This window comes from Panthera uncia, chromosome D1 (assembly GCF_023721935.1).
Source record: "Panthera uncia isolate 11264 chromosome D1, Puncia_PCG_1.0, whole genome shotgun sequence".
Lineage (NCBI taxonomy): Eukaryota > Metazoa > Chordata > Mammalia > Carnivora > Felidae > Panthera > Panthera uncia.
In genome coordinates this window covers 25,256,297-25,270,627 of record NC_064808.1, presented here as the reverse complement: position 1 = coordinate 25,270,627, position 14,331 = coordinate 25,256,297, and the positions used below count along the sequence as shown (strand labels likewise).

The window sequence follows — 14,331 nt, the reverse complement described above, 5'->3', positions numbered from 1 at the left end:
CATCGTTTCTCAAATTTCAGTCACCTACATGTCCTGAACACTATTTTCGCCATGTCTGTGTACCCGCCTATTTGTCGTCTTGCTTCCTACCCTCTGTAGGTGCACTGCCCTCCGAGGAGCACCTCTAGGGACTGCAGAACTGGCAAAGATTTTTGAATACGGCAACAATCTAGTGGCTTTCTGAGAAGGCTGCAAACATAAAGAATGGGAGTGTGTGTATAAAATTCTGGTACGGTTGTGACTGAAACGGTAAGAAGTAGTACCAAGGTGAGTTTCTGGGGAATTTCACAGCTCTGTATGGGCACTAGGATAAAACACGCAGGACCTGCTCTCTGCCTCTTTCTTTCTCGTGCCACCCTTTTTTCCTAGCAACTCAGCCCTCCTGCCTAATGCTCGCTGCTAACAGCTCTGGGGGCTGGAGAAGGAGCACAGTTGGAGGAGCAGATGGTCCACTCCGAGGGGGGCTGTGGGCCGTGCCATGACCCGTGGGGGGTCCGGATACCTCTTGATTGTATCCACAGTGTTGTGGCTTCCTAGCCTTGTCTTACCTGGCTGTTCAAAGAATGTTTCCCCCAGCCAGGGTCAAGTTCACAGAGCATTGACCCATCCCCTAACAGGCTTATTTTCCCTAGCTGTGCATTTAGCTTCCAAGTTAAGGTGACCTGCCAAGCTGGAAAGAAAACGGATCAGCAAAAATTAGACATTTGCCAAGGCTACCCCTCCTCCACCACAACCACACACAATTGTGAGACCTAGGGTTGGCCTCCCTGAGTCTTTCTGCTCTGGTGGCTTTGGCAACTCGGAGAAGCACAGACTGGTGAGTTAGAGGACTATGAACCTTGCGGAGACTTTGAAGTCTTCCGGAAGAAGTCCATCAACACCAATCTTTGCTATTGACGGAGAACGTCGCCAGCAAGATGACCGTGACTTTCTCACACAGTTGTCTCGTCAGGAGTGGTTCCTGTCCCTGGGCCTCCGTATCCCATTCTTTCTAGCATAACAGAACTCCGTGGCCTCCACGTTTTCCACTGTAAGGAAGTGGGTAGACTGTGGCTGGTCCCTTTCACAGCAGGGCTGTCCTCCCTGACAGAGAAGTTTTCAGATGAACCGACAGTGCAGATTTTTGGTTCAGTTTGCAAAGGAGTTCCTTATTTCAGTTTTACTGTGCACCCACCTACATAATATTTTTTGGTTCTCAGAATTTCAGAGCCATTAACCTCCAACCTTAAATCAGGATTCTCATAAAACTTTCCTGGGGCACCGTCATAAAAGAAACTAGGTCTCAAAATATGACTGTTTGCTATGCTGTCCTTGTCCAGGAAGACAGATTGACTAATTTCAAACCCTGAACTCACATGTAGTTGCTAAGAATGGGGGTGGGGGAGAAATAGGGGAGAAAAATCACAGATATGCCATGATACATGAGGGAAAATTTCATCTGGATTTCCCCCAAATATGGAATTATTCAGAAATAATTCCAAGGGCTTCTCTCTTGACATTCCACCAACGTGTGGATGCACATGTTTTGAGTGGACCGAATGGATAATTTCTTTATGCAAATATGTCTTTTGCACAGTTCCAACGGATGCGCATGTCATCTCTCAGATATTGTTTCCAGGGGGTGTCTTGATATGCTCTTTCCAGAGGCGTGACCAGATCCAGAATCCTTACTTTCTATCTGAAATACATTTAGGGGCAGAATCTGGTGGATTAGCATTTCGTGTAACCTTGAGACGCTCTCAATTGCTTATGAAGAACGGGGATGGAAGAAACTAGAAATTGATGGCAATTTGTACCCTCAACTAGATTCCACTCAATCTTCACATTTGATGCCTTTATCATCACACTGACTCTTTGATCTATCCCTCTATCATTGCTGGACCCAGATGCCTACGATCCTCTCGCTGTGGTATGCAGCCTGCCCAGGGCTATTAAGCCTGGTGGGTGGAAGAGTGACCTTTCTATCAAAAGAATCTCATGATTTCCCAGGCAAGACCAACTCACAACCTTTCCAGTGGGTTTCCCCTCAACTCTTATTCTGAGCATTTAGCTCTTTAAGTATTTGACATTGAAGGGCAGGGGCAGAAGATTGTCATATTAAGATCCAGACCTGTCTGCCTATTTTATAGTTCTTTCACTTCAACTTTACCATCCCAATCTTCCAAGAAACAGTCACATTTCCAACAACCTTTCAGAAAGGAGCTCAGTTTTCCATGCCTAAGTAAGGTGTTATAGTCCAAATTTCAACAAGCGGTTAAGCTTCTCTTTTTTGGCAGAGGGTTGTGGTTAGGAGATCTTGTTTTGGAATGACACTGACTTTGGCCTGAGCTCCCGTCATTGGTTTTACTGTGTGACCTTGGTCAAATTGCTTTTCAGGCTTATGAGGCTTAGTTTTCCTAATCTGTAAAGGAAGAATAGTAATAGCCCTTTCCTGATGGAATTTCATGAGGATTAAACGAGGAGGTGCAAATTAAACTCTTAGGCCAGTGACTAGGATAGGACATGGCTAAAACTTCGTAAAGGTGAGTAGTCATTTTTACTCTGTCTTTCCTAAGACTTTTCCAGTTTCACTCCCTTCTCCTCTTTTGTCTTTTGAAACATGGAGAGTTCATTTTCTGGCCACTGTGTGCGACCTCCTATGTCACTAAGGGGATCGCTTAAGATTCAAGCTTCATACTTCGAGGAGACAGTAAACATTTCCTGAGAGCCCACTTTGCTAATGCCTTATACAGTTTCTCACTTAATCCCCTACAGCTCGCTGAGAAGTTAATATTCCCAATAACACAGACAGGGCAACTGAGACCAAAAGTTTAAATAGATGTGGTAAGGTTGTCCTCGCTCCCTCTCTATCACACCAGGCTGCTCCCGAGGAAGCTGAGCCATCTTGTTTTTCTAGGGTAAGAGAACAGGTTCTGAGCACTCCCAGTCTTCCAAAGCCACAGGCTCTCCCAAATAAGTAGGCATTTAGATGGTGATTTTCTACGTTTCTCCTTGGGTCTGAGAGTTGGCTGTCTCTCGTGGTCCCTGGGTGAAAGAGACCAGGCACCGAGACCTTCACTGGAGGTTGGCTCCATCAAAGTGTCCCTTAAATGGTAGAAACCCAGTCTTCTGGTTTACCATCCGTAGAATAATATGGGAGCCTACAAAACATGAATAGATCATGATGAATGAAGAGCCGATTATTGTCTCTGCTATCACCCACCCACCTACCCGATTTGGTAGGTGTGGGGAGGAACCGCTGAGTTGGGAGGGTGGTTCTGATGCTCCATTGGCTTAGAGCAAAGAGCAGAGTCAGAACGAGGGTCTAGTGGAGAGAGCTGTGCGTCAGGTGGATGTCGGGAAGGGCAACGGATTAGGGGAGGCGCCAGCTCTGTCACTCCCAACCCACACACAGCAGTATCTCTTCGTTCTGTGTTCTGTTTGGGGGCTCCGTGGGAGTGGAAAATGAGTTATCATGCTACAATAATAAACTAATATGTAAACACACCTGCTATAATTATAAGAAACTTCTCCAGACAAAAAAGAAGAAAATACTGGCTGCCGGAAGGTTTCCTGGAAGGGGCCAACGTTTGCCTTGTCTTCTCTCCTGCTCTGAGACTGAGAAATGTGCCTTCTCGAAGACCCCGCTGAGAGGACTGTTTAGATACTAAAGCAGTTTGGTTCAAGAACCAAAGTGCCTATCTCCACGGTAAAGTTGGCACTGAGTGTAGAGCAATTTGTGAGGAAAGATAAGGCATGATAAGCACGATACAGTGAAGAAACAGAGCAGGGTGATTTAAGTTAGGCAAGACGGACTTGAGAATAATCAAATATGAAAGGGGAGTTCTGAAACCTCATTGTCGGTGCATAGCTGAGACTGGGGACATATTCTGATGCCCGAGGGGTATCTGTGTGTGCGCGCGCACGTGCATGCACCTATGAAATGGGTCCTTCTTTCCAGAAATGGTGAGCCGCCCTCCCCCACTCCAGCACGACACCTGTCCGCCACCTCAAGCAGTTCAGTGGTAGGTGCCATTGGTGTAGGATTTGCTCAGCACGCAGGCACAGATGTGATGGCAAAGGGCATGATCAGGGGTGCCACACAAATCGGTTAGGACAGCTGTCAGTGCCAGACCTCCCACATAGAACTCAGAGGCCACCTTCAGAGCCCAGAAAGCTTCTCCTCAGGGGATTTGAAGATTCCCCAGGTATCTAATCTAAGTCAAAAAGTAAGGATTTTGGAAATGTGGCGTTTAGAGGAGCATAGGGTAAGAGGGAAGATGGCATTTACTAATCCTAGTTCCTTATTTGACACCAGCCAAGGTAATTGATGGTAATGTTCTGCTCTCTGGAACCTCCTCTCCACCACCAGACAGGGGTTCTCATTGCGGTCAGTCCTATAGTAATGCTCTTGTGTGGCTCTCGCTAAATAGTTGTCAGGTTCTGCCCTGAAGGTAACTCCATGTCATCAGGAGGGGATGATGGACAGAAACATATACAAACACACACTTGCTTTCAAAAATAAATACAGGGGGCCTCTAGTTAAAAGGTGCTGTGTAAAGTAAGCAAGCATCCTGTTTCTTGCAAAGCAAGCACAGAACTCTCATTAACCTCATAACCACAGCCCGTGTTGGTATTAAGACTCAGACCCCTGAGGGCTTGATACTTGGCTCAGAGAGATTCTTTGTCTTGGCCTTGATTTAGGAAGTAAGGTCCCTTGAGGTTCTTTGGTTCTGTGTCTACGACAAGAGGTGAGTCTTCTAGTAGACAACCCAACGGAACTCAGGGTCGCTGTGCTATCGCACACGATGTGGTCTTTTCCTCTGCGGGAACCAGCATTGGGACTTGATTCAAGCGTCTTTGTGCAGATCTGGGACAGGGATAGGGCCTTGGCCTGCAGGGGAGACCAGGAAGAATAATTGGGTCTGTAGGGCTGGTTCCTGTTCCCAAAATTATCTTGATCTTGACCTGAGGGCAGCCTGTGTTGCCTCACTTTCTCTTATGTGAGAGAAACACTCTGTAAATCCCAGGCAAACAGCTCTCCCTCATCACTTCATTCACATCCCCACGTCTTCGTCAGTCTCCCAGGGAGTCCCGGGAGCACAGAATGAATGGAATTTGTGCTAGGATTGAAGGTCTGACGTGACAGTGAGACCCTTGGCTGATTCTTCCTCAAGAAGGTTATGACTTTTAGGAAAGAAATGATGTATCCATATAAGAGCTCTGGTGCACTTGATGTTTTGTGTTTACACTTTTAAATTTCTTGTCTGTGAGAGACATGCTCGATATGTTTGAAACTGTTGGAATAGAAGGTCTCAGCATTAAATCCAATTTTTAGCATTCTCAGTTAAAAATCGGGACTTCTATCATTTTTTTCTATCTATCATTCATCTATCTATCTATCTATCTAATCATCAATCCATCATCTATCATTCATCTTCTTTGATGCAAGTGCTGTCTTGTTGAAGCTGACCATAGATTGAAGAAATTTCTCTGTGGACTTAACATACCTAAAAATCTAGCTTCCCTTCTTTTCTTTTTCTTTTTCTTTTCTTTTTTTTTTTTTTTTTGAGAGGGGAGGTGTTGTTTTTGTTTTTGTTTTTCTTCTAGAAGTTTTGACTAAGACCCAAGTAAAGAAAAGAACCAATACTTAATAAGAACCCACTAAGTCCCAGACACGTTGTTAGGTACTTTATATACATAAAGACTCCACAAATAAAATGGCTTGTGAGTATGAAGTGACATCTCTCCATCCCCTTCCACTGCCATTCCCAAACGACCCTGGTCAGGAATGCCTTAATGGAGCAGTCCTTTGATCTAAAATAGGCAGAAGAGTGGATAAAGGAATGGAGACATAACCGGAACTCTTCAGCCAGAAACGAAAGGAACTGTAAATTCTAAGTAGTTGGGACTGGACCGGAGAGCCACATCATTTTGGGGGTTGCTTTTGAAATGTGCCACCACCTCTTGATCACACAACCTCTGCCTGCCACCTACCCCACCACTGTCTCAGGTTAATCTCAGGCAAAATTGTAAAGAAGGCCAAGTTTACTTCCTGGAATCACACTGGTACTAATAACAGCCCACGGTAACCACCTCCCCTAACGTTCGCGCGCACACACACACACACACACACACACACAGAGGCACCCATGCAAATACCCTGTAGTGGGTGGTGGTGTTACTTCAGACTGCTCCTGATTCATCTCTCAAGCAAAACGTCACCAGCCTATTCCCTCAGGGCCCTGCTCTCAGATCTGGAGCTGATTAGACTAATTGGGGCTAATGTGATAATGGGCAGTAATGACATTTACTGTTTTTATCAGACATTTGAATTTTAACAGGGCCCTTGGGAAACGCACAGGTTGACAATAGGGGACAGTGGCAAGTTTGGTGAAGGCTAGGAGGCCAAGGGGCTTTTCAGGGCCTGCCTAAATTGCACTCCCCAAACCTTTAAGACCTTCGAGACCCGCCTGAGTTCCACGACCCTCCCCAATCCACCCCTGCTCTCCCACTGAGTTTTTCCCATATTCAAAAACCTCTGCGTTCGTGTTATGTGACCTAGGAACATGGGCAAGAAAGGAATATGACTACCACTCACTCACCATTTCACCTGAGTAGGACAACCGCGTACTTTTTGTTCTATTCTGTCTTTGCCCACGTGCAGACTTTCTTTTTTATACAAGGAACTTCTTGGTTTTGATCACAAAATCTTTGTGTCTTTGCCAAAACTCAATTTCCCTTTTCTTTCCCACAAAGGGGTGTTCTGATGAGTTGAAGAAATTTGCTTGGACGCTTAGCTCATGCCAGGTCAGTGTCCAGGAAGGCTCAGGAGAGAAAGTTAATGGTTAGGGGATGGTATTTTTCCTTGCCAGGGGCCATCACTCACTTACACAGTGGAAGTACATTTGTGACCCAGTGAAGCAGGCCCTTGGCCCAGGGAGACAGGGCCGCAAGGACACTTGAAATCCATAGCTCCTCTCCGGGCTTCCACTTTTTCTTGTCCAAATTGCTCTCTTTTATTTCCAGTTTCAGCATCTTGGTCTTTTTCTCTCTAGCTCCTAGGGAGACATCCAGGGAGCGTCAATAATATAGTAAAAAAAGACCATGTAAGTATCAAGAAAGAATAAGAACCTGGATAAGCCACCAACTGGATAGTCAGCTCTTGCATTGTTGAGAGTTGACTGTTCCACCTGAACAACTCAGATTCAACCCTCTCTCTCAGGACTCTCCCTTCAAACTTCCCAAAGCTCTTATCTGGGGCCAGGGGAGAGATTGGTTTTTCAAAGTCCATGGAAATTGCCAAGGGTCACTGTCAAAGAGACAATCATGGCACCTGGAGAGAGCCGCTTCAGAATCTGGTACCTGCACAGCCAGGGCACTGATCTTGATGCCAAAGGAGAGTGGACTAAATACAGATTAGTACACAAGACAGGTGTATAAGGGCCCCCCCCCCCCATCATTTCCTCCAGATTTGAACTTCTGCTTAGTTTGCTTTTACGTGCACCCTTCCTGATGGTGTTCTGGGGGAGCCAGCACGGTGCTTTTCACCTGAAACAGCCTCTAAGCTGAAAAGAACAGTCACCACCAAATCAATTCCTCATCCATTAACAGGTTGTCTCTCTGTTCTTGAGACACAGGCATAACCTGGTTAGACCTGTTTTGTTTGAACACTAACGTGTGAGTTGGCCAAATGCAAATGAGCCAATGTTTGTAATCCTTTATTTTATTTTTTTCAAGAGCCGGGCGGCCAATCAGCAGAGGGGGAAGTGACTTAGGGAATTCCCGGTTGGTGGCTTATTGCTTAACATCCTACAAAATGATTTAAAATTATTGTCATATGCATTTATCTCCACTCTGATGAGGGCTCAGACGTGATATCACCCCTGGTTCCCTATCCCTGTAGGAGCTGGTGTGAGTGCTACATGCTGCCTCCCCTCCATTAGCCACAGCTATTGGATTTCCCACCCAGAATCGTTAGGTAAATGAGGTAAGTCTTTATTTTTAAACCTTCTTTTGAATCTGGAGTTCAAACACCTGAGTGGAAAGAGAAGCCTGCCTTGAAGCAGACAGATGAAAATAAAACAGACTCCCGGAGGCAGCTGGCAGGAAGTGAAGCTCGCCTCACCTGCGCTCACCTCACTGGGTCTTATTAGAATTTTATTTTGGAAGGCAGCCGGGCTTCTTTGGATATTATCTGTGAACTGGCTGCATTGAGTTCGGACTTCCAATCACTGTGGATTTAAAAGCCCCTTGGGTTCCCTCTGCGTGACAAAGCCATTTCCCTGGGCTGAGTTCTGAAACAAAAAGGAAGCTAGGGACAGGTGACCCTGATATAGCTCAATGAAAAGCTGGTTGGTTAAATAGCTGTTGGGGCTCGGAGCACGCATCCTCACTTTCGAGAGAGGTCTTCTGTCGGTAATTTTTCTGACTCATTGGTTGTAGGGGAAGGCAGATTGGTCTGTAATATGTTCTGTTGTTGGAAAATGGCTGGGAACGGGCAATGGCGCACGCATCCACACTGGAGAAAGTGGTCGGGCGGTCCAGGTAGGCAAGGGCACTGGGGAGAAATGTACACCTAAAAATGGCTCTGTACAGAAAAAAAAAAAAAATTGGCAAAGAGTTTTGCCATATTGCAAGGGGACAGATTAACCCTTTGTTTGTGCCATAATGGGCTACTGAGACCAGACAGGCAGTTGTGAGTCAGCAGCACCAAATGCCTTCCAAAACAGGGACTCTTTTAATATTGTTTGGACACCATGGAGAAGTGTTGGCCTCAGTGTGGATGGAACTGGGAACAATGGGGAATTAATCTTGTTGATACATGACAACATGGTGTTGGGAAGTAACATTTTCACCATCTGTCTTTGAGTGGATTTAGTATATTCCCAGTGTAAGTGTAAGTAAGTGACCGGATTGAGAACTTTCCGATGGAAGGTCTAATTCAGGAAATGGTTCTGTAGGCATGGGTGTGAGGATGTGTTCAGATAGAGCCTTTCTGTGTGTAAACGGGTAGCCGGGGATCACGAGTGGTCATGCGCTAATTCCACGAGGTCGAGGGAAGCGCTAATTTCCAATAGGAAAGACGAAGTCATTAGGAAACGTTTCGTGGGCTAGAGACCCTACCAGAAAAAGGCTCTTAAAAGATTTCAAGAATAATTTTAATAACTGTATTTGGAGTTGCGGAAGGCTTCTTCGCTTGTCCTCTTTATGAGATCTAGAATTCCGAGGCTGTGAAATAATTCATCCATTCCGTGTTCTTATAACACAAAGTTGTGTAGGGTCACATCTTTTCTACACCAACTGCTAATAGCTGATGTGGACAGCTTTTAAAAACAATGGGAACATGAAATGAGGGTCTTTTGGAAGTCTGTGATCACATTTGAAAAAAATTACAAATATAATGGAGACAATCCTTCGGCATGTTTCCGAAGTATTTTGCGGAGGCATTTTAAAAGAAGGTAACTTGGAGGGAGTAACTCTGCTGGGAGTTCTCTCGCGTTGTTGTTCAAGATGGCAGTGTTAGCCAGGCCCTTTCTAGGGTGACCGTGGGGAGGGCAATGAATTTGATACAGGCCTCATATGTATGGAAGATCTAAAATTCAATTATATTTGTTCTTTTGTGTTAAAAAGCATCTATTTGTTAAATTCAAACAATGTTGTTTTCATTATTTTTTTCCATTTTTTAATATATCGTGAGCTCCCCAAATGGAAACGTCTGGGGCCTTTCTGAACCTCTGAAAAGTCCTACACTCACACTTATAGTTCTGTGTTTATGCCCCCGTCAATTTACCCAGATCCTCTTTCAATATCTTTTTGACCCCTTGAGAGGCTGAGATAATGCATCCAATCAACTCATTGGAAACTGGAAGGAACTCATATCAGGTCCTAGGTCCAAACGTGAGTGCTCTGGGCCAAAGTTCACTTTCAGGAAGGACAATTTAGCTCTCTGCAATCTTGCAATATTTTATTTCCTCCTCGTCCTTCCCCGATCCCCTAAATTAGGGAATTTTAGCACTGGGCTGTGTTTTTCAGACCCCCTCGCTCTTCTGAAAGCCCAGTGTAAGAACCTTGCCTGATGTGAAACAGCAAGCATAGACGGAGAGGTTTATACAAATCAGTAAAAAGCCAGTCTGTTCCCCTTTCTCCAGACGGAGGCATCCCCACACCCTTTCTAACAGATGTGATTTTCAAAGACCTGTGGGAGATGGGGTGGGGTGGATACCAAGAATGCCACGGCAGAACCTGCCAGCACACTTGAGAAGCAGTGCCACAATTTTAAGGGACCAAATACAAACTTGGAACCTGATTTTCAGTGACACCTTTTTGCTGCTGTTTCAGCCTGTTTCTTTTGTTGACAGCTCTTTCTGGTAAAATTGAAGCGACAGTCATTTCTGTTGTGGGTGGGGCCCTGGTGGGGAGGCATTGACTCCACTTCAGGCTCTATGTTTAGAGACCACGAGTTCTCACCCTGGCTTTGTTCCTGAGTAACCGATGAAGTGCGGTGGCTTTCGGCTTGGGTAAACTGAGTACGTGGTGGGGGGGATTGTCATCTGAAGACAGAGGCAGGAAGGCAGCCATATCTTGCCAGTGTTCTCTTAAATCTGTTGCTGAATAACTGAGGAGATGAGGAAGATACTAAATTTTTCTTAATGTTTTCTTATCTAATTTAAAAAAAATTTTTTTAATGTTTATTTATTTTTTGAGACAGAGAGAGACAGAGCATGAGCAGGGGAGGGGCAGAGAGAGAGGGAGACACGGAACCTGAAGCAGGGTCCAGGCTCTGAGCTGTCAGCACAGAGCCCGATGCGGGGCTCGAACTCACAAACTGTGAGATCATGACCTGAGCCGAAGTCGGCCGCTTAACCGACTGAGCCACCGAGGCGCCCCTCTAATTTTTAATAGTATGATTTTAAATTATATGATCTGTTTTAAGGTGCAGGCTCTTGCTAGAAATAGGTGACTATTCTGTTTGTTTCAATTGAACAGGGTTTTAAAGGGCCAGACTCTTAGGTTATGCAGGAAACAGTGCAGTGGGGAGAATGGCTCCCGCAGCAGCTAATATTAGGATGAGAGGTATGTTCAGGCCAAATGGCATTGATGTCAGGAAGCCGAGATGTGCTGGAATAGAAATGTCCACAGATCCCTCAGAGTTATTTGACAAAAAGTTTATTGGACTTCGGCGGGGGCGGGGGGGGGGGGGGGGGGGGGCGCGGATAGGATATTTCTTTAAGAATCTTCCCTGAAGAATTTCAGACTTACGCTTTTGAATGATTGGGGCACAGTGTGTACAAGGCAGTATACAGGACTGGAAGTCAGGAGACCTGGTTGCCCAGTCCTGGCAAAGCTGTGTGCCCAGACCAGCATACTCCAGCTTTCTGGGCTTCCATTTCCTCATTCAAACAAAGGAGTTTGAACCCGATTATCTTTAAGATGCATTTCCACCCTCAGATTCTGATGACCGGGAGAAAGCAGGTAAGCCTAGTGGTCAGCTGGTTTAGCTTGAGTGGAAGCAGCTGAGAAGGGGTGGGAGCTGCCCTCCTAAGGATGAGATGGGAAAGGAAGGCAGTAGGAGCCCTTCAATGGCTTCCTTAAGGTCTTCAGAACTTTGGCTGAGGGATATACCTGGTGGAGGTATTAAGATCGGATTCCTGGAGTCTTTATGAAGGGTGTTAGTATCTGTTCCTGTGGCAACGTCCCGTCTTTATTGATTCGCCTCATGTGTCCAAAGTTGGTGGAAGTATAGAAGTGGATGAAAACCAGGTGTTTTGTGGCAGCCAGTGGACACAAGCAGGGACTCTAATGATATCTTCTGTAAAACACCAAAGTGGCCCGCTGAAAGGCGAACATTCAGGCACCCGTGGAGTCTACTCCATTTGCGTGGTGCTGATCAGCTTGCTTGACTGATTGCCCATGGATGATTGGGTAGATTGGATGGATATGGACTCACTCGTTCTAGAGGAAGACCCAAGAGGTAATCAGAAGGGGAGTGTGGCTGGCCCAGCCCCCGGGCAGCCAACCTGGAGACTTGGTGCTCTCAGAGGGCCTCAGCATGACTCTGGAGCAGCCAGAGCTTACAACAGGGTCAAGCGGAGTGGCCCATTTAAAGAGGCTCCAGGGGTTCTAATTGGCCTTGTTTTAAAAGAGACACCCTGTAAAATACCCCTTTGAAAATTGATTTCACTAGCACCTAACCACACTCTGTCTTTGGTTTGTTTTATGGGCTGGGCCCCCTGTTCTGGTTCATCGGATTCACATTACCTCTTCTCTTCCGGTCTTTCCACACACCCTTGACCTTAGAGCCTCCTTCTCTGTCCTTCTCAGAAGCATCTTCAACACTATGAAGAGTATCTGCCTATTTATTTAAAATATGGCCAGCATGGGGGCATTTGAACATGTTTTCTGAGGAAAACGAAGCCAAAAATAAAAAGAGAATGAAGTGCCTTCTATAATATTTGGATTATTACACTTAATAGACCACCTGATTAAGCCCATTATTTTAACATAGCCACGTATTTTTACTTTTGTATGGCCTTGTCTCGATGCACTTTTTTTTTGAAGTTGATGTGATTGTGGTGACCTTAAAATTGCATCTTTTGTCCCTTCCACCTCACTCTATGTCATGGACACAAAATGAACAATCTTGGGGGCTGGGCCCTTATTGGCCCAACCGTGATATGAGAAATTTCCATCACCCTGCCAGCCCTTTCTCAGCTTGATACAAATTTCTTCTAACAGTGTATTGGCTCTTTCTTGGAATACGAAGGGGGTCTTCCATTTTTTGTGTATGACAATGGAGCTTGGAGAATATGACTGTCTTGTGGAGATTATTTTGGGATCCCTCTTAGGAACCTTTCAAAACAAACCTCCCTCAATAGGGCAAATGATATATTTTGGTGGACATGGTAAGTGAGATCTGGAAGGTGAAGGCTATTTTCGGCACTGTCTTCATGGTGACTACTCACAAGACTTGTTTTGTCTTTGAAAGGGGCTTTAGATTTGGCCCCAAGTCCAGCCTCTGTCTCAGTTGTGTCCACTTAGAAACTCAGACAGCACTTAGCTCCTCTTTCACCCAACTTAACTCCACCAGCCAGAAGGCTGTGGGTTGAGGAACACTGATGAAGAGTAGACTTTGACCACTTGTGTATCAGAACGGGCAGAAGGCTGTGAGTTTTTCGTTGCCTGGAAGCAGCTGGAATGTGGCATAGAGAACACCAGGTGTAGAGTCAGAGTACCTGGGTTCAAATGTGACCCTGCCACTGAGTAGCTGAGTGACTCTGGGTGAGTTTTGCAAGCTCTAGACTCTAAGTTTCCTTTCTGGAAAATGAGGTTAATAACATCTGCACATGGCTATTGTGAGGATTAAATTAGAGCCGCCACCCCCACCCCCCAATCTAAAAACACCTGGACAAATGCTTGTAAGTAAATAATTAGTAATTTGTGGAATGGAAATTGAGGCTAAGTCCTCAATAGGGGTGTTCTCAAAGACTCTTGACTGGGTGAGAGTGGATGGATAATTCCGGGATTTTGTTTTCAAAGTGATCAACATTGGTTTTGCACTTAGCCCATGAAAATAAATGCCATAAGGTTTTCACTGGAGAAGGCAGGCAGCAGGGACATGGAATGAACCATGTTAACGGGGGGCTTCCAGATGGAGCTTGTCCTAAGCTGGCTGCACGCCACCGCCTACGGGAGTTCCAAGCAAGGCTTGGTGCGGGCACACAACATGTTCCTATCCATGTGTCTTGATACCTGCCATAGAAGGGGCCTCCAGAAGAAGCTGATCCCCCACAAGGCAGTTCACTTGACTAGCCGCAACCTCATAGACCATTGCCCACCCTTAAAATTCTTGATATTACCTCCAGATGTGTACTAACCGCCACCCTGGGTGTTCTGGAGGCTTTGAAAACAATTGCCAAGATACCATTGCCAGACCCAACAGGGGTCTGCCTCTTGGTAAATTGTTCAGATGACACTTGTAGTCATGTGGAAACGGTATCTAGAGGCTATTTGAGTTGAACAAGAAGTGTTTGCTGTTAATAAAACAGCAAGACTCTAACCTGGGATCCAAGAGGCTCCTGGTGTACATGGAGAAAATACAGGTAGTTTGTCAACCTGGATGTGGAAAAAAAAATGATATTTTTGTTTTTAATCATCTAACTAAAATCTGACCTTTTCTTTCAATGTAAATGTAGGCAAAATTCTACAGTAGTGTTAGCTGTAATTGACTATCACCAAGAGAAATTACAGACATTTTTATATACATTACACCTGTTGCAGATGCCTCAAAATATTGATGTTCATCATGATTTTGATGCCATGGAGGTTGTTTGACCTGCACTAGATATTCTT

The 14,331-nt window shown here is 45.4% G+C and overlaps 1 protein-coding gene across 2 annotated transcripts in view; it reads left to right on the top strand.

Moving 5' to 3' along the window:
• The first annotated feature begins 7,813 nt into the window (after window positions 1–7,813).
• Window positions 7,814–14,331, top strand: part of EHF (ETS homologous factor) — a 36,874-nt gene continuing 30,356 nt past the window's right edge. Inside the window, exon 1 of one of the 2 annotated variants that reach the window (XM_049648417.1) lies at window positions 7,814–7,969. The gene's annotated coding sequence lies outside the window, so the exon portion shown is untranslated. The remainder of the gene's footprint in view (window positions 7,970–14,331) is intronic. The other variant, XM_049648401.1, reaches the window with a different exon arrangement.